This window comes from Suricata suricatta, chromosome 13 (assembly GCF_006229205.1).
Source record: "Suricata suricatta isolate VVHF042 chromosome 13, meerkat_22Aug2017_6uvM2_HiC, whole genome shotgun sequence".
Lineage (NCBI taxonomy): Eukaryota > Metazoa > Chordata > Mammalia > Carnivora > Herpestidae > Suricata > Suricata suricatta.
Window position 1 is genome coordinate 51,889,167 of NC_043712.1, and position 896 is coordinate 51,890,062.

Sequence of the window (896 nt, forward strand, 5' to 3'; positions counted from 1 at the left end):
ATTCACCTTCTTTTTGAGTGCACATGGCACATTCTCCAAGATAGACCACATTCTGGGGCATAAAGCAGCCCTCCATAAGTATAAACGAATAGAGATCATACCAGGCACACTTTCAGATCACAATGCTATGAAACTTGAAATTAATCACAGGAAAAAGTCTAGAAAACCTCCAAAAATGTGGAGATTAAAAACCACCCTACTAAAGGAAGATTAAGTTAATTAGGCAATTAGAGAAGAAATTAAAAAATATATGGAAACCAATAAAAACGAAAATACAACAATCCAAAATCTCTGGGACATAGCAAAGACAGTCCTAAGATGAAAGTATATGGCAATCCAGGCCAATCTCAACAAACTAGGAAAAGTGCAAAATCAAAATTTAATGAGCACCCACTGGAACTAGAAAGGAAGCAGCAAGAGCACCCCAAACCCAGCAGAAGAAAAGAAATAATAAAGATCAGGGCATAAATAAGCAATATAGAATCCAAAAGAACGGTTGAGCAGATCAATGAAACCAAGAGTTGGTTCTTTGAAAAAATAAATAAAATTGATAAACCTATAACCGGGCTCCTCAGAAAGAAAAGAGAGAGCACCCAGATAGACAAAATCATGAATGAAAAAGGATCTATTACAACCAATCCCTTAGAAATACAAGCAATCATCAGAGATTACTATGAAGAATTATATGCCAACAAACTGGACAACACAGAAGAAATGGACAAATTCCTAAATGCACGTGCACTGCCAAAATTCAAATGAGAAGAGATAGAAAGCATGAACAGACCAATAACCAGTGAAGAAATTGAATCCATTATCAAAAATCTCCCAACAAATAAGAGCCCAGGGCCAGATGGCTTCCCAGGGGAGTTCTACCAGACATTTAAAGCAGAGCTCAT